Here is an 18,471-nt window from a genome sequence, read left to right on the forward strand (position 1 = left end):
GTATCACTACCTAGGCAGGAGGCTGAGGCCCCAGGCCCCACAACATATTCCTTCCCAAATGCCCCGTATGGGCGGTGGTGGGCCTCCGATGCCAGACAAATTGGACATTAAAAATGTGACTATCTCCGGTTGAGGGAGGAAAAATTGGTATTCGACTAAACAGATCTACACTTTTCTCCCTCTTTTCAAAAATACCATCTCTATGAATACTAAACACTAATGATGTTGATTTTGTGGAACCCTCACGATTAAAGGGAGTAAAACTCACAACAATTCACTGCTGTTTGCCCGAGACAGCTGCTATGATAAGAGCAAATCGGGCTTCTTTGGAACACTTGGGCTATGTATTAGACGTACCCTTACCGTCTGCCCCGAGGGTGGATAAGTGCCAAAAATTCTCTTGCATCTGTACCCCTAGCTCTGCTGAGCCAGTCATAACAAACACTGTACAAAGCCTTAGTGATGAGCAAGGGTGGGAGTGGTTGCAAGGAATGTTCACCCAGAAAAAGAGGATGAACTTTGACTATTAGCTGGAACACAAGGGGTCATAGTCATTGGATGAATGATGGAGCCCCCCGCGATCTCCTATCTGTTGACCTATTCTTAATACAAAAATCCTGGGTAACCTTTGAACTGGAATTTGATGGCTATGTAACCTACCAATCTATGGCAGTAAGGGGGGGGAAAGGGGAAGACCCAAGGGGGGATCTTCTAATTGGTGTCAAATCTTCATATAACCCTAAATTGATACACCAGGATAGTCCAGGAGGAAATGTTGTGGCGATTCAAATAAGCCCGCCGGGTAGCTTGGCAGGCGTTAATGAAATTTTGATAATTAACATATATGACCCCCCCTGGTGAGCATAATACGGAAACATTAGGGGACAAACTTGATACAGTGATGACTGCCTGGTGTACTGGAGAAAAAAAGTCAGCGGTTATACTTTGCGGTGACTTGAATGCAAAGTGCCTTGATCTGGAAGGGTGTGGGAACTACCGATACTTTCAGAATATGTGTAACCTGCCCCTGTTTATGAGTAATAACAAAGGGAGACTATGGTTAGATATTCTAAAGGAATGGATTTTGACTTTATTAAATGGTCGCACAAGGGGGGCGCATACCGGGGGAAAGAATCTTGGGCAGGGGGGAAAGTGTTCGGTCCTTGATTATGTGGCCGTATCAGAGTGTATCCTACCCCATGTCATGCAACTAAGCATTAGGCTGAATGATTTTAGTGATCACGGAACCCTCACGCTGTGTGTAGAGGGTGGTGGGGACACGGTGGAGGTCGGCTCCTGTAGGGAGTTGGTACCTAATCATGCAGGGAACAAGATCAGATGGTCATTGAAAAAATGATCACTATTTTCTTCCCCAGTGATAAGAACATTAAACAACTAATGTGGGGTAAGAACCCTGAGGAAATCGAATGCTGGATTACACACCTAACACTCCCTCTTTAAAGTTAACCCTACCCGGGGGAAAAGCTGGAAGAGTGGGGGTACTCAAACATTTGATGTAAATATGAGATCAGAAGCGCACTATGCGGCACGCCATAAGAGCGCAAACAACATCAAATATTGAGGTGGGCAGATTCGATCTGGAGACCCTAGAGATGAAACGAAAATATCGTAGCTGGCTAAGAAGGTACCGCCAGACACAAAAAAGAACTCATTGGCAAAAGTTTGCAGAAGCACTATGCAGTAAAAATAGCCGTAGGATCTGGCAAATATTGGCATGGGCGGGGGGGAGAACATCCCATTCCTGGAGAAAAATGGGTTGAATAGATCTCTAACAAATTTTATAGAGAGAACATAACCAACACACAAAGGATTATGGGGGTTAGAAATTGGCCACTCCCCCCTCAGCTACAAGAGTATAAAACAGACCATTCTGAATTTAAAACCTCAAACGCCCCAGGGCCAAACGGCTTGGCCAATGCGATACTGAAGAAGGATCCACATAGCTGGGCGCAGATATTGCTTACGCTAGGATGTGCAGATCCTGCCAAATTCCATCTTCCTGGAAGAAATCTGTGCTTATACCTGTTTACAAAAAGGGGGAGCGAACCCTATCTGCCAACTACCGCCAACTCTCTATGCTAGATGTAACCAGTAACATTTTCAACACTTTGGTTCTCAAAGAGATTGAAAATTGGGTTACTGAAAGGCAGATCTTGCACTACATACAAACAGGCTTTAGGCCAGGGGCAGGCACTACCCATAACATCAGGGTCCTAGATCAGCTAATTAATAATACGACGAGCTGCAAGGATGCCACACTATATATGGTCTTTGTAGACTTTACCAGTGCCTTTGACCCAGTGGGCCGTGACAACCTGTGGTCAAATCTGAAAGTCACTGAGTGCCCAAGATGGATCCTAAACATATTGATGGCCCTGCACAGTAACACCACCACTAGGGTCCGCCTTAATGACCGGGGGGAGGTCCCTGAGGAGATCTGTACTAATATGGGAGTTAAGCAGGGTTGCGTAACTGTACCCATGCTGTACAACCTATATATAGCCGATCTGCTGGACCATATGGCATCAAAGTCCAATTGTCCTCCCGAATTGAAGGAAACACCGATTACGGGAATGCTATATGCGGATGAATTGATCCTCTTTGACGGCACAATGTCTGGCATTAAGAATTTACTTAATGAGTTAGATATATTCATCACAGTTGGGTTTGGTCATAAACCTGGAAAAAACAAAAATAATGGCTATTGCAAGAAAAGGGCCAAAACGTACTGGTATTGATACCAACTTCGGAACTATTGCGGTGGTGGAGCAATATCCATATCTGGGGTTGGACTTCAAGGCAATGTCCGACTATGAAGCTATAATCCGAAATGAAAAACGGAGAGTAAAATTGCTCACCCTCCAGGCATGCAGATTTGCAAAGGGCACTGCAGGTTTTAGTATGGCCGGTATTATGAAATTGTACCAACAATGCTTTGTACCCACAATACTATATTGCTTGGAGGCATTAGCCATGCAAGATCTAACTTGGCTCAACATCCTTGAGGGACATTGTTGACAGTGTTTTTGGCCTGGGACCTTCTTGCTCAGTATAATATCCAAGACTTAAACTGGGGCTAATTTCCCTGAGTGGGATTGCACTGCGTGCGCAAGGTTCCTTCTACTTGAAAGCACTAGCAAACCCCTGTTGCAAATTGCTCTGGTTGCAGGGCAAAGCTACGATTTAGAAAAACATCCCTGGGGTGGGTCATATAAAGATTTGAATGAATCATTATTTGTGGAGATTGACTGGCCTTATGAAAAGTTAAAACACTTACCATATATCTAACAGAAAAAAAGCTAACTACGCTTAGTGGATACGATGCAGTCTCTCACGTTACCCACAGATATTTAAAAACTCAGGTGTACTTATTGTTACCACCGGCACCTGAAGTTAGACGCTTCTTGTTGCAATTAAGAACAAACTAGCTACCGGTCCTTACTATTAGCGGGCCAAGGTTGAACATTCCCCAAGAGGCCAGGATTTGTCGAATTTGCCAGGGGACAGGAGTACTCGGATCTGCCCGACATGTCCTAACACTCTGCCCAAAACCTGGTCCAATATATATGTGTGCATATGAAAAATGGGTCCATAATTATGAGGCGATAAAAGACGAAGTATTTTGGTATAGAAGCCTGAATACAGTCTCCTTAAGCCTACAGCTAGCTCTCTTTAGGGTATGGACCCATATAAAGCCCTTACTCCAGTAGTAGAGTCAAATTTATTGGGAAGTCAATATACTGTTGACTTGGGACTGTGTGAATTTTATGGTTGGTCTAATGATCGTAACAATGGCATTATATTGCTTTTATATTATATGGAAGTTTCTTTTATGTTGGTGTTTATCTGTATTTTGCATCTGAGAACATTTTTTTATTGCTTATATATATTTTGTTTCTGTTTGAGATGCATATGTGATATGTAAGAGTTGTGTAAAATCCAATTTCTGGATTGTACCACAATAAAGTATTTATTATTCAGCAACTAGTGGATCCTATCCGTAGTCTCCATGTGCTTGTCTTCCTCTACCGTCCTCTCCTCCTCTTCTCCAGATTGGAACTCCGGCTCTTACGAGAGGTCCTTTCAGGCAATAGAACCAGTTCCTCTGTAGACAAGGGCTTTGGTTTCTATTCCAGGATTTTTGCGTCAACCAAGAACCAGGCTGGCCCGAGGGTAGTCCTGGACCTGTTATGTCTAAATCTGTCTTTACTGCTGGAATGCTCCAAGATGGTTACTACCACATACATAGCAGAGTATCTGTGTGCAGGGGACTGGATGTGATCCTGGACCGCAAGGATGTGTACCTGCATATTCCCATCTATCAACCACATTGGAGGTTTCTGCGGTTCATGATCATGGCGTACCACTTTCAGTACAAGGTGCTTCCCTTTGATCTGAACTCTGCGCCTCGTGTCTTCACAAAGTTGATGAACACAGTGCCGGGCCTCTTCCGCTTGGAGGGCCATCTATATCCTTATTTGGACGACTGTCTGGTGAGGGCGGGATCACCCGAAGGGGTGGTGCACTCCTGCCAAAGATTGGTGGATATCATTCATCAGATGGGGGTTTTCCCTCAACAAGAGGAAATCGCTGTTATGTCCATCTCAGGAATTGGTCTTCCTAGGGGTGCGTTGGAACACTACCTTCAGCAGGTGATCCCCCATTCCCGAGAGTCTGATGGCCCTCCCCAAGGCGGTGGCCAATTCGACTACCGGATCCCAATACCACCGTTCCTGCTGCCCAATCTTTGCTGATGGCTGTTACATGGCAATGTTTCAGTGGGAGCCCCCTTCACCTTGTCGGAGCCTACCCTGGTGTTGACTGTGAACTCTTTCGGGCTGCGAGGGCTATGCGATTCATGGTGCATGGTCCAGGGCGGCAGCCCTCCTGCATGTCCATCTGCTCGAGCTCAGGCCTCAAGGCGTTTTTGCCCCTCATCGGGGACAGTTCTGTCATGGTCAAGATGGGCAATTCTACTATGTTTTACTTGAAGAAGCAGGGTGGCACCCGTCCTCCCGCCCCCCCCTCCTCTGCATGGAGGTGGTATTGATCTGGGAATGGGCCCTGACAGAGGGGATTTGGATTTCGGTAGTCCACCTCCCGGGGGACAGCTATGCCGAAGCACACCAGTTGCGTCGCTTTGGGCTCAACACCTACGAGTGGGAGTTGCACGACGGCTCCCTGTTGTCCCTGTTCCAGCATTTGGAGTTCACTGACCTGGATTTGTTTACATCCCCCCGGAATGCCAGGTGCCCCAGTTTGCTTCATGGCCAGGTCAGGGGTCACTGAAAGACACCTTCCAGATATGTTGGCACGGCCAGAGGTGTTATGCGTTCCTGGCCACCCCTCTGCTCCAACGGCCTCTGTGGGTTGCAGCCTCATCCTGGGTGCCCCCACTGACTTTTGAGACCCTGTTTTTTTCAAATCCGCTGTAATTGTGCTCCCAGGGACTTCCTGACACAGCTGGGTGGGGCAATGGAACATCCGGACCCGGCCAAACTGGCCCTAGCGGCCTGGTTCCTGATTAGCTGAGGCTCCAGCATGCTCAATTTTCAGATGACAACTAGGACATCATTCCGCAGGCCACGAGGCCTTCAACTCGGTCCCACTAGAAGAGAAAATGGACTAGGTGCTGCCACTGGGTGCGTAACAAGGGGCTGGACCCAGTCACCTGTCCTCTGGATGACGTACTGACTTTTTCAGCGCACCTGGCTCGTTCTGGAGTTCAGTGAATACTTGCTGCACGTATTTGGTGGCCATCGGGGCTTACAAGAATTCCCCAGGACATGTTTTCAGCAGCCAACTCAGTGGTTAAGGCCCACCTTAAGTGGTTGTCGAGGCTTTTTCCTCCGGTGCATAGACCTCATCCGATCCGGGACCTCAATGTGGTTCTCTCATGGCTTTGGAACACAAGCTGATGGCTTCTGTGGCCATCCGATTGGTGACGCTAAAGCCTGTTTTATTGGTGGCTCTCACATCTGCGTGCAGGGTTGGTGACGTGCTTAAGTTGTCTTCATGCAAGCTCTTTACCACATTTCATGACGACTAGGCCATCTTAAGCACTCATCCAAATTTCTTGCCCAAGGTGGTCTCTTCATTTCATTTGAATCAAGAAATCTGCCTGCTGGTGTTCTTCTCTAACCCGCAGTTGGAAACAGAGGGGGCCCTGCATTCCTTGGACCGTAAGAGGGTCCTCGTATTTGAGATCTATGCTAAAATCCTTCAGGAAGTCCGAGGCATGTTTTTTGTGGCTCCTTCCCTGACTCTCAGGCTTCTAAGGCTTCCATCGCCCGTTAGATAGTTCAGGCCCTTTCGGAGGCGTATACAGCCATGGGCAAACCTGTTCCTGAGCGGATTCATGCTCGTGCGGTCAGAGCCAAGAGCACGGCAGTCTCGTTTCTCCGACCCGCTTCTTGGGAGGTCATCAGGAAGGCGGCTACTTGGATGGAGGAAAGGGAATGGGATGTACGTATGAATAATTGAAGTTACTCACTGTAGTGACTAGAGGACTCCTAGTCTGTGGTTCCCTGGCCTCCATACATCCTACCCACCTTACCCCTACTAGTACCGCTAGTACGGAACCTCTGCTGGGCCTCTACTTGCTTCCTGTCTGTGCACTCCCTTCACGGGTCGGGGGTCCATCGACCAGTTCCTCCATCCCAGTTCCGGGTTGGATCTGCAGCCGGGCCTCCACCTGCTTCCCTACCAGTGCGGATTCCACCAGGAACACGTTCACAGCACCTGATTGTGCCCTCCCTGGCTCCCAGCTCACCACCATCCGCACAATCCCTGCTGCTGAGCCTCCTCTCACTTCCTCATCAGCGCAGGGTCAGCCAGGAATTCGCTCACGGCTCCTGACTGCGCCCATCTGGCTCCTTGCCTACCACCTTCTGTCTGCTCCTGATCGTACTCGGCCCAGTCACAAAAGCCACTACCAAACAAAAGACAGTACTCCGCTGATCGCGCCTACCTGGCTTCTTCACTACCACCTGTAGACCACTCCTGATCGTACCTGGCACAAAAGCCACTACTAATTTATTAGCTGTTTCGGTCCCCAGACCTGGCTGGCTCCCTGCCCCTGCTTTCCAACACAGCCTCCTCCACTGCCTCAGTCTACCTGATAACACCAGCTTCTCCAACTGCACGGACACAGAGGTCCTCCACGACTGCTCTCTCTGAGGATCTCTTTGCCAACCTACCCACGCTCGGCACTCTACCACCTTAAACTTCCCCTCTTGCCCTGCGACTCCCTCCAGCGCTATTCCTAGTCTTTCACCCCTTCCTATTTGACTCCCCTTTACACCTTCTCCCTCTCCCCCTTCCTTCTCCCCCTTCCTTCTCCCTCTACTCCCACCTTCCCTCCCCTACCACTTTATTCAATCCCCACACCTCACCCTTTCCCTCTGTTATGCGTTCTGCCATAACCATTTCGCACTGCCCTAATCGCCCCTCCCCTCACCCCGTCTTCCCCTTCCTTTCCTACTCCCCTTCCTCCTCATGTCCATTCCCCTCCCCCACTCTTCCCGTCGTTCACCTACCCTCTCTCACCATGCTAATCTACTCTACCCCCCACTGTTCATCCCTCCAGCCTCATGAACATTGCTCTCTGAAACGTCAGATCCCTCTGCAATAAGACCTCAGCAGTTTTAGACATGTTCATTCGTCTCAACCTTAATTTCATATGTCTAACTGAAACCTGGATCCCTCCACACAACACTACAATCACTGCTTCCCTTACCACCTCTTCCTCCTCCTTCTCTCAAATCTCTCGCACTCCTGGCCATGGCGGAGGTATTGGCCTTCTCTTCCATCCCAAATACCTTTCCTCTACCTCCCCTCCATCTCTTCCTTCTTTCCCTTCCTTCGAATTTCTTTACAAATCCTTTTCCTCTCCCCACCCCATCTCCTTTGTAATCATATATCAACCCCCTGGCCCTCTTTCTTCCTTCTATGACGACCTTTCACTCATCTCTCCCTCTCCTCTAATTGTACTCGGTGACTTTAATCTTCACCTTCCTTCTCCCCCTCACTCCTCTCCCCTTTTATCCATCCTCGACCTACCTCCTTTCCCCTCTTCCTTCCTCTCCTACTCACTCCTCTGGATCCACTCTTGACCTTATCTTCAACTATTCCTACCCCTCTCCCACGGTCCCTTCGGCAAAAAATCAATTGCTCCTCTCACTCCCCCCCCACCCTCTTCCCCTTCTCCCCTTCTGACGTTTCCATCCACATCCAAAGCCCACCCCTCGTCTTCTCCAACTGACCCTTTCCCCTCCCTCCTTATACCTAAGATCTACCCTCTTCTTATTCCCTACTTAACTTCCTTCAACACCTGCCTTTCCTCAGCTATCTTCCCCTGTGCTTTCAAACATGCCACTATCATTCCAATTCTAAAGAAACCTTCTGCTGATCCCCTACTCACCTCCAACTTCCGTCCTATCTCACTTCTTCTACCATTCCTCTCTAAACTTCTCGAGCGCATTGCCTACTCGCAGCTCTCAACCTTTGTCACTAATCGCTCTCTCCTTCCTCCCTCTCAATCTGGCTTCCGTCCTAAACACTCTTCTGAAACTGCCCTCACTTACATCCTTAACTCCCTACTCTCCGCTCGACACTTTAAGCAATCCTCTGTCCTTAGTCTTCTAGACCTCTCTGCTGCCTTAGACGCTGTCGATCACCTCCTTCTCAACACTTTCTTCCTTTTGGATTCAAAGGCTCTGTTCTTAACTGGCTTTCCTCTTACCTCTCCTCCCGCTCTTTTACTGTTTCCTGGGGAGGCCGCTCCTCTCCTACCCAGCCTCTGGTATACGGAGTAACCCAAGTTTCGGTGCTTGGCCCTTTCCTTTTCTCACTCTACACCTCCCTCCTTGCTCCGGTTATCTCCTCTTTTGCCATTTCTCACCATTTCTATGCCGACGATACTCTGCTCTTCCTTTCCTTCTCTTCCTTCTCTACCAACCTCCACCTTAAACTCTCTTCCTGCCTTAGTGCAATTAAACACTGGATGCCTTCTCGCTTCCGTTCCCTTAACACTGATAAAACTGAAGTAGTTTTCTTCCCCTCCAACTCGCTTCCCCCTCCCTCCATTCATTTTCCTCCTCCTAATCTCCCCATTTCTGACCACGCTCGCAACTGAGGCATTCACTTTGACTCCTCTCTCACCTTTTCCCAGTCCTCTCACCTCTCGTGCCTGTCGCTTCCACCTCTTTAATATTCGCAATGTCTGCCCCTCTCTCACTTTCCACGCTACTAAACTTTTAATCTCCTCCCTTATCTTCTCTCGCCTCTTCTACTCCTCCTCCTTACTCTTTGGACTTCCTACATCTCATCTTGCGCCCCTTAAATCTATCTACCATCTGCCCTCCGTACCCTCTGTCTCCTCTCCTCCCGTGACTCCATCTCTGCTTCCCTTTCCTCCCTTGGCTGGCTTCCCTTTCACTCCCAACTTAAATTTCATTTTCTCTGCCTAGACTTTAAATCTCTCCACCGTCTTGCTACCCCTTATCTCTCCTCCCTCCTCTCTTTCTACACTCCCTCCCGCTCCCTTAACTCTGCTGACCACTTCCTTCTCACTGTTACTCCATCCCCTTGTGCCACATCCCGTTTCCGCTCCTTCCAACTCCTAGCCCCCCTGCACTGGAACTCCTTATCTCTCTCACTCCGCTCTATTTATACCTTTTCCTCATTCCGCACATCCCTTAATTCTCTCCTCCATTCCATTCCATGCCATGAAATCCCTCCCCCTTCTTGCCCCCTCTCCCCCACTGCCTCATCACCTTGATCATCTCGCTCCCTCCCTCCCCCCCCATTTCTCACCCTTTACCCCATCCGTTTCTCTCCTCCTCCTCTTCCCCACCCCTCCCTCTCAGTTCTTCTGCACTACTCTCCTCTTCCCTTCAGTTTAATTGCTCTACTTACTGATGTTGGTCTGATTCACAATTGTAAATTGCTTCTACTGTTACTGTTATAATGTTAATTGTTTTATGTATCCTGTTGTTAAAATGTGCAGTGCTTTGGAGTAAAGCGCTATATAAACTAAATAAATACAAATACTAGTATGCCAGGGGCTAATATGTACAAGTGTAGCCAGGTATCTAAGCGTCTGATATGTTCAAAGGGGACTGAGGTGAGGCGGCAGAGGGTGGGGCGTTACCACGCTTGAGGCCGCGCCTCTGCGCGTTATACTAAATTTAAAGGGGAAGCTCAATTTGTTTCGCTGCCAAAGGTTGCAGTACTGTCCCCATGTTTGGGATGCCCACAAGAATGGTGGAAATGGGACGAAGGACTATGAGTACTATAGTCACTACAGTGACTAACTTAAATTCTGTATTAAACTTTGGAGCTCTTACAAACTAGTTGTTTGCTCAAGCCAACACTAGTTTAACTACCTAAAGAGATGCCTAGCCTCCTAAAAATGCTTCTATTGGGATCTGTGACTTTTATGGAACTAGGTCTCTAATTTTCAAGCTAGAGAAGAACTTTTCTTTAAGTTTTGTATGATGATTGATGGCTAATTTATTTTCAACCTATTGGTTCTTGGTGGTAATTACTTACCTGGTTCTTATTCACCCCTCTAAGATTGCATTCCTACTCCTCACTAACAATACCGAACTCCCAGACACACAGGCCTGGCTATCAACCATGAAAACCGAGGGCTTCACACCGAGCGTTCTGCGCCAAGTCTCTCGGGTTCCACATAGACAAACCCCTCTTTCAAAGACACACATAGCTAAGAAAACTCAGACATCTTGGTATCAGCTCCCCCCTCCTGTGGAAAGTCGAGCCCTTCCTCCAAACAGCTTTAGATTCACTGTTCAAGCACTGGTTCTATCCCACCTGGATGGGGGCCATGCCCTCCTCAAAGGCCTCCCGTCCTCCCTTCTGCCCCAAAGCAGTGGCCTACACGCAGCTGCAGGCCTCATCAATGTTCTACATAGTTAAAACCACATCACCTCGGCCCTCATCGACCTTCACTGGCTTCCAATGCACGCACACATCACCTTCAAGTCTTGCTGCATCATCTATAAGGCAGTCACCCAGCTACCTTTTGGAGAAACTCAGCATCTCCGACAGACAGCGCACCACTAGAAGCCAGGGCAAGTACAGACTTTACATCTGCCTCCGCAAAAAGGAAATGATCAGAAAACAAGCTGCCTCTGCTTACACCCCAAGACTATGGAACCCTCCTCCCTGTCATCTGACTCGCCTTCACGCTCCTACAATTCAGAAAAGAACTCAAGATCCACCTCTTAAAGGAGTCTTTCCTCCTCAACACCTAGGCCAACACGTGGCCTCCCTGCGCCACCTGACTCGCTAGATGCAGTCTTCCCCTCTCCACCCTACCACCCTGTACAGCTATACCCAACTTCTGTGCCCTTCTATATCCTACCCTGGCTGTATAACTGTTCTGTTACCTCTGAAAGGTCTGCACTCAATAAATACCATACTAATAAAAGAATTACTTGCTTTAATACTTGCATTGACATCTCATTCTAACTGTATTTAAAAGTGAAGTGTCACTGCTCTTTGAGCACACCAAGGTGAAGGTGTATATAGTAGTGAATGTTGGTGTTACCTGTGTTTTTTCATTGAGTAGAGCATGTCTGACAGTAGCATTTTGTCTGTGTGCTTATCGCCCGGAACTAATATCCGCAGGAGAAGCAAGAGGCCAACTATAAGTAAGTGTGGAAAGGGCGGGGCCAGAAGCAATTACTTCTCGCCATACTACCCTACCACTCAACTAAGGAAGCCTCACCATTGTAAATTCGTTATATCTGTAGCATAGTTGCATTTAGAAACTCTGTCCTATACCTGTGCAAAACTGAATTTAGAAGTGTGCCCAATAGCCTCTGTGAAAGTTGAATTTAGAAGTGTGCCCAATAGCCTCTTTGTGCTAAACTGAATTTAGAAGTGTGCCCAATAGCCTCTCTGTGAAAGTTGAATTTAGAAGTGTGCCCAATAGCCTCTCTGTGCTAAACTGAATTTAGAAGTGTGCCCAATAGCCTCTCTGTGCTAAACTGAATTTAGAAGTGTGCCCAATAGCCTCTGCTAAACTGTATTTAGAAGTGTGCCCAATAGCCTCTCTGTGCTAAACTGAATTTAGAAGTGTGCCCAATAACCTCTCTGTGCCCTCGCTGATTTTATAAGTGATCCTAATACCCTCTCTGTGCTAACATGACTTTAGAAGTGTTCATAATATCCTCCCTGCAAACCTGAACCTAAAGTGTACCCAATAACCCACTGTGCAAAGCTGAACTTAGAACTGTGAAAAATTTGACTCGGTGCATCTAATTGTCTGCCCTAGTTGAATCTAGAACTGTACCCAATACCCTCTCTTGCAAGACTTGAATTTAGAAGTTTGCCTAACATCCTCGCTGAGTAAAGTTGATTTTAGAATTGTGCCGAATAGCCTCTCTATGTAAAGTTGAATTGCGAAGTGTGCCTAATAGCGTGCCCTAGTTGAACCGACTAGTGTCCCTAATAGTCTCTCTGTGCATAGTTCAATTCAGAAGTGTACCTAATAGCATGTCCTGATGAATTTGAACTGTGCCTAACACCCTCTCTGCAAGACCTGAATTTAGAAGTGTGCCTAAATATCCCCTGTGTACAAAGTGAATTTAGAAGTGTCCCTAATATCCTCTCTGTGTAAAGCCTTAGAACTAGCAGCATATCCTGTGCTCTGTGTAAAGCCGTAGAACTACAATTGGAAAGTCCTCCTAGACTGCACTTAAAAGTCCACCTAAAAGCATACCTTTTGCGTTGCTACATTCAATTTCTCCCTAATAGCTTACCCGAATTCCAGATTGCTAGAAAAAGGTCTACCCAACAGCGTAACTGTGCTGTAGTTGCAACTAAATAGGTCGCGTAGCAGCATATCCTAGGTCTAGGTACACCTCAAAACGGCCTAATATCTGCAGCCTAGCTACAATTAGTACAATAAAACCTAGAATAAGTGAATATCACCCTACTTAGTGGAACCCTGAAACAAAGACTAATCTCTCCCAGCAATATACCCGAACTTATAAAGCCCAATAAAGTGTAAGTCGCACCTGAAACTACATCTAATAGCATTTACTAACCATGAGTGCACCCAATCCACCAGGGCCTACCGGAAACGACCCCTGTGGACCGCCTCCACTCTCCGGCCTGCCTTGGCTCCCCCCCCCCTTCCCATACGGCCCACAATCAAGCACCCCACGCTTCTCCCACTAATCTCCACCATTATCCCCCGCAGACTACACCCCTTCCCCTCCCTAAAAACTGCTCATCTAGCCCTAGCAAGAACAGAAGCCTCATCCTCTCCCCCTCCGAACCCCCTACCCTCTCTCACACTCCAATCGCAACAAAGTCACTAAAGAGGAAACATACCTGGTCCCCATCAATCTCTCACCACTCATCGCCTCCCCTGTCCTGACCCACCACCTCATTCCCCCAATCGCCACCATGCCCCCTCGCTCCACCCTTCCTGAAACCCCTCTCCCTAGATTTCTCACCAACTGAAACTCCTAACCGCCCACACCCCACCTTCAAATCCCCCGTGCCAAACCCAATCACCCTAACACACGCATCCAACCACTCCCACCCGAAACCAACCAACTTTTCTGCTTGGCCACTTTTCCCATCGATCATCAATCGCCCCACCGCTCTCCCTCTCCAGTTTCCACCCTTCACCCCCCACCCCTTCCGCTGCCGCTCCGACACCACCCTCACCTACCGAAGTGAATTGCATCCTATTTAATGCCTGATCCGTAGCAAAAAACAGACACAGCGTCTTTGACCTCCTCGCCTCTGACAAACCAGACCTGATTTTAATCACCGAAACTTGGTTCTCTGACGACTTCGCCCCAATCGCCTATGAAGCCTTCCCCCTCCAACTACTCCCTCATCCCACTGAACCGTCCCTTGAGAGGTGGGGGAATAGCATTCGTCTTCAAGTCTCACTTCCATGCCTCAATCATCGACAATCAACCATCCATTCCTTCCTGCGAATCACTCCTCATTAAACTATCCCTTTCCCCGTCGTTCTCACACAGCTTCCTAATAATCTAGAGACCACCTGGCTACGATAGACAATTCTCAAAGCAACTCTGCGACTCTATTGCTACCCTTCAACTAAACCATCCCAATCTCACCCTTCTTGGAGATTTCAACATATGGCTGGACATCCCCACCAACCTTATGACACACTCTCTGGTTGACGGTCTAGACACGATTAAACCTCCAACCCCACATAAACGGCCTGACTCACTATAAAAGACACACTCTTGATGCCATCTTTAGCTCCCACAACCGGATACATCTAAACCCACCCACCCCTATCATCTGGTCCGATCACTTCATTGTTTCTTTCGCCATTTGCTCACCTGACCCACTTCCCGTACTCTAATCTGAACCTACGCAAATGCTGGAAAAAACTAATAATCGTTCCTGAACTAGCCGACTCACTCCTCCAGTCCCCTCCACCACCTAGCCAACTCAATAAACAACTTAACCCCGATGCCTTTGACTCATGGCTCTATACCTCACTAATGCGGCTCACACCCTCTTGCACACCATCAGCCCGCCGTGGCCTGTTCCCTAGATGGTTCACACCTGACTTGAAGACCACTAAACAACTATATAAATACCTAGAATGTAAATGGCAGAAAGACCAATCCCAAGAGAGCAGAGCCACCTTGGCCCGACACCTTCATCAGTACAAGGCCGAAATCCGGAAAGCAAAAAAAGCACACTACAACTCCCGAATCCTAAACTGCAAAAACCTCAGCAAAGAACTTCACAAAATCATCTCCGAATTCACCAGACCGGCATGCACTACCACCGTCCCGACCCCCTCACAATCACTGTGCGACTCACACTCTCTCCACTTTTACGCCACGGCTCTCGAAAGAACAAACACTCTAACCCCCAAACTGGCTCTTACATCCACCAGGCAACCCTCCCCCTCCCCATACCGGCCAACCCCCCGCTTGCGACCACTAGGCAATCAATATTCGACTCCTTTAGTCCAATATCACCCGACCAATTTCTCAAACTTCTCTGCCCGCAAACCATCCAGCTCTCTGCTAGACCCTTGCCTGGCCACAACCCTCAAAGAAATGTTCTTTTCTCCCTGCGCAGGAGAACACGCAAGATCCATCATAAATGACTCCCTTTCCTCGGTTATTTTTCCCGACGCATTCAAAACGGTTCATGTCAAACCTCTATTAAAAAAAACCTTCCCTCAAGCCCAAAAACTACCGCCCAATCTCAAAACACCAGATTTCTTGCCAAACTCATTGACCGAACTGCCTACTCCCAACTAAAGGCCTTTGTTGAAGCCAACAATCTCCTAGACCCCGCCCAATCAGGTTTCCGAGCCCGTCACGGAACTGAAACCACCCTAATTTCAATCTGGGATGGCCTTAAAATCACAGCAGACTCTGTGGGATGCGCTGCATTAATCCTTCTTAACCTATCCGCCGCCTTTGACACAATGACTCGATCCTCCTTGACCGCCTCCACTCCCTAGGAATTTGTGGAACCACTCTCAAATGGATAGCTTCATTCCTCAAAGATAGGTACCAAATAATGATGCTCTCCGACTATTCCTCCCAAGCCCGTCCAGTCGACACGGGAGTCCCACAAGGAGCATGCCTATCTGCCCTCCTGTTCAATCTCTACTTAACTACCCTCCCACCAATAATTCGTTCACACAACATCCTGTGTTACAACTACGCTGATGACACTCAACTAATTCTAAAACTCCTGAACTCAAACCCCAACTGCCGACCTGACCTCGCCTCCTTCCTCCTTGACATAGAGCTCTGGATGACCCAAAGCCACCTCTTGTTAAACCCCTCCAAAACCGAAATCATGGTATGTGGCAACTCCGAACTTCTTCCACACCCACTAACCTGGCCATCCGCCATGGGCAACTCACCGACTCCCTCTAACTCAGTAAAAAACCGTGTATGCACCCTTGACTCTGACATAACACTCTTGTGCCAAGTCAACAACGTCTCAAAGTCCTTCCGCTACCACCTTAAAACTCTTAGGCGCATCTTTCCGTATCTCTCCTTTCCCAACAGACTCTTCGCGGTCCAATCAATTGTTATATCAAGACTGGTCTACGCAAACCCCCTCTACCTCGGAGTCTACTCTTGCCAACTGAATAAACTTCAAAGGGCCCAAAATGCTGCAGCCAAACTGCTACTTGCGCTTGGCCCGAGAGACCACATCTACCCAACACTTAAGACTCTGCACTGGCTTCCAGTGGCCCGAAGGGTGACTTTCAAAACTTTATGCATTTCTCATCGAGCATTGCATAAAACCTGACCACAATATCTTCAAGACAAGCTAAAAGCCTATCACCCTCCACGTCCTCTAAGATCAAACTCAGCCGGCCTCCTAGTCATACCTAAAACAAACTCAGTCAGGTTAGGCGGATCATCATTCTCAGCCTTGGCCCCCACGCTGTGGAACGCACTCCCACCCCACATCTGCCTAACTGAGAATCTAACGTCCTTCCGCAAACTACTGAAAACCTGGCTCTTCCCCTAAAACTAACCCGTACGCAAACTAACCAAAACAGAATAACAGCAGCTCAATGACACCAATCCAACAAACTACTAGATCCTGAACAACAATAAGACAAATAACAATACAACGGAACAGATCCAGTGCGTATGACAAGTGACATGGCCTGAATCGATAATGCATGATGAATGAACGAAGTGAATGGAGCAGATGAAATCGTTAGAATGGATGAAGCGCGTGGAACGGATGAAGTGCTGAGCGGACGAACACATAGATCGGATGAGTGCGTAGATCGGATGAGTGCGTAGATCGGATGAGTGTGCAAGTGCAGAGCAGACGAGTGTGTAGAACGCAGGAGTGCCTAGAGTAGATAAGTATAGAGTGGATGAGTGTGTAGAGCAGACATGGTTGCAGAGCGGATGAGTGCAGAAGTGCGGAGAACGCAGGAGCAGATGAATGTGCTGACCGGAGGAGTGTGTGGAGCGGAATAGTGTGTGGAGCGGAGGACCGCATGAGTGTAAGAGCAGAGGGGTGCGTTAGAGCGAGCGAGTGAGTGCGTAGAGCGGACGGACGAGTGCGCAGGACGGATGGAGCGGGTGAAGTATGCAGATGGATTGGGGACGTAGGTGAATGTAATGGAGACGTAAGTGGATTGAACGGATAAAGTAAGTCGAAGGTACTGATGTGACCACAAAAGTGATGGGTGGAAGGTTTTGAAAGAATCTGTACCACTGGCGTTGCTCTGGGCAACCTTCCACACCACCGTTTTTTAGCCCGTCTGCGCCATTGCAAAAGGGGTCCAGCCATATGCAAATCAGTCTGGTACTGCCACCAATAGTAGCAGCCCAGCCCAAACTGCCAGGCCAGGTCCCCTCTGCACGGAAACACAAGCAACCCCAGACATGTTTCGACCTTGTTGGTACTGATGTAACATGTGAAAGGTACGGGTGAAATATGTGGAAGGTACAGATGAAAAATGTGGACGGGGTGCATAAAACAAATTGGAATTCACTGAAATGATCGCAGTACATGAACTGATCCAAGTGCGTGGAACGTTTCGGAGTGCATAGAAGTGCGCGACATACATGAATGGTTTGGAATATATGTAACGTTTGAAAGAGCATGTAAACCATTTTATCGCATCACCATGCTTACTCTCTTCTTTACACCACCATTCAACTAGAACACAGATACTATGCCACCATTTGGTATAGCTGTTCTCATACCAACATCTGCCTCATACTCAACATCACTCTAACTAATCACTGCTGGTTTCACACCCCCCAGCCAGGCGTTCTCCTCAGGCCTAACACAGCCAGAACCGGTCTGGATAAAACCTGCCAGAACGAACACATACCCCTGATCTCTCAACCACCACACCTACCGCTATGAAGCAGCTATTACACGAATGTCACACCAGCTGCGCACACACCCGGTGCTCACAAGCACCTTTGATTCTCTCTGCTCTCTACTGACTTGAACTTCGGTTCCCGAGGGCGTTCAACCTACCAGCGCCTTCAGACCATACCAATGGTACATAAGGCGCTATATAATTGCAAAGTAACATAACCTAACATGTCTAAGGCTTAAATAGCAGTTTTTAAAAATAAATTCTACCTAACTAGCATTGAGTGTTTTGTGTGTGCTTTACTGAACCCATCACCACTCTCGCGTCGTCCTAAAGACTTGCTGCTCATCCACGCTACCCAGATAGTTTGGCTAGACATTAGTGTTGGCCCCTGTTCATCAGAATAGGTTGGCCTCTCAATCACTCCACAGTTCTGATTCTGAAAATACATCTGAACACTGTTCTACTATGCGTTTGTTGTGTTGGTACACCAGAAAGGCGATTCAAGTTAAGAAACTTAAAATATATATTTTGTAAACCCATTGGATTTTCCCTAGTCTATTGTGTAACGGACATTCTTGCAA

The 18,471-nt window shown here is 47.9% G+C and overlaps 1 protein-coding gene across 1 annotated transcript in view; it reads left to right on the forward strand.

The window, feature by feature from the left end:
- CTNNA1 (catenin alpha 1) overlaps nt 1-18,471 on the forward strand; it is a 505,233-nt gene that overhangs the window by 396,517 nt on the left and 90,245 nt on the right. The gene's annotated exons all lie outside the window — the stretch shown is intronic.

This window comes from Ambystoma mexicanum, chromosome 3p, assembly GCF_040938575.1.
Source record: "Ambystoma mexicanum isolate Mex_15411 chromosome 3p, UKY_AmexF1_1, whole genome shotgun sequence".
Taxonomy (NCBI): Eukaryota; Metazoa; Chordata; class Amphibia; order Caudata; family Ambystomatidae; genus Ambystoma; species Ambystoma mexicanum.